The following is a 1,430-nucleotide window of genomic DNA, read 5'->3' on the forward strand; positions in this document are numbered from 1 at the left end:
AGCACCCTCCCATAGCCTCCTTCCCCTCTCTAGAGCCCTTATACTCTGATATTCCTGCTACTGTATGCTGTGTTGTTGGCACCCCAGCCAATCCCCACTACTTGCCTTTCTGTTGAATCTAGTCAGCCTATCTAGAGGTCTTTGTTCCTTTAGATAAGATTGGGATCTGCTGTTCATTTTCCCAGTTCTATGCTGGGTTACTATCTGGGAGTCCCTTTGGCCACCCTGGCCAACAACTCAAAAGAAGGTATCTCCTATCTGGCATTGCTGCTTGTTATGTAGCCTTTAGCTATACATATGGACTCTTAAGAAATTATGTTGGCCTTTTTAATCTTCGGTTATACTTTCCTTTTGGGTGTTTAAGACCATACAGTTGGCCCAGATAAACCAATTTATTTTTACTCTTAAGGTTGTTTGAGGATCTGTTCCTCAGGGGTCACATGGGCTTGGGAGGAGTCCTTGGCTCCTTTCTTTTACCAGTTCTGCCTATGTGAAGATAAGTTAAAGGTCCTCAACGATGGCTGGCTTTGCTGGGAAGTATGGACGAATTGTTTCCTCTGTGTTGACCCTCCTCTTTGTAGGCTGGACACTGATTCCAGTCCATTTGGTGGGTTCTCCATGGCCTCCTTGAATAAGAGGACAGATGACTCACCTGGGCCTCATGACCTTCAGGCATCTTTCTGACCAGCAAGCCTCTCTCTGCAGGGTATGTGGATCGTGCCCTGTGCGCCTTGACTCCCCCAGCCTCATTTACCCTCCCATCCCATCTTCCCCGCTGGTCTCTCCTCCTAGCCTGGGCCTTGTCCCATTCCTTGTCTTGGCTCCCCAGACACCTGGGGAACCACCACTGCTTCCTGATCCTTTGCATCCAGACAACTCATTTCCTTCTTGGGTCCCCAGGAGCACTCTGGGCCTGGCCGTGCCCTTACCTCCCTCTACTTCCCTGGGCCTGCACAACCCCCTAGCCTCTTTCCTGGACACCAGGGCTGACCTTTCCTCTTCCTGATGCTTTGCATCTAGACCACCCAGCTCCTCAGTGCAGTCCCCAGGAGCCCTAGAGGGCAGCTTCCCACCCCATCTTCCTTTGCATCTCTGGGTGGCATGGCCACCACCTGGGCCCAGCTCCCAGCCCATTGCAACGCCCAAATTCCTGAGGCCAAAATCTTTCCTGGAGGGATCCAGACCTTAGGAGAAAGACTGAGAGCATCTGATCCTCATTTGACTTGGGCCTCTGTGGGAACTCCTAAAGACAAAAGCAATCTGGCCACTCCAATATAAAATCAAAAGAGAGAATGGGAAGCTTAGAGGAACCAGCTTTTCATGCCCCAAAAGTAAACCACAAAGAAACATAAAGTTCACAAAAAGAAGCAGACCTAAACTTGAAGGCTTGAGTCTCACACAAGAATCAGAAACTACAAAAGAAATTCACA

Source organism: Nannospalax galili, unplaced genomic scaffold, assembly GCF_000622305.1.
Source record: "Nannospalax galili isolate Female #2095 unplaced genomic scaffold, S.galili_v1.0 scaffold52, whole genome shotgun sequence".
Classification (NCBI taxonomy): Eukaryota; Metazoa; Chordata; class Mammalia; order Rodentia; family Spalacidae; genus Nannospalax; species Nannospalax galili.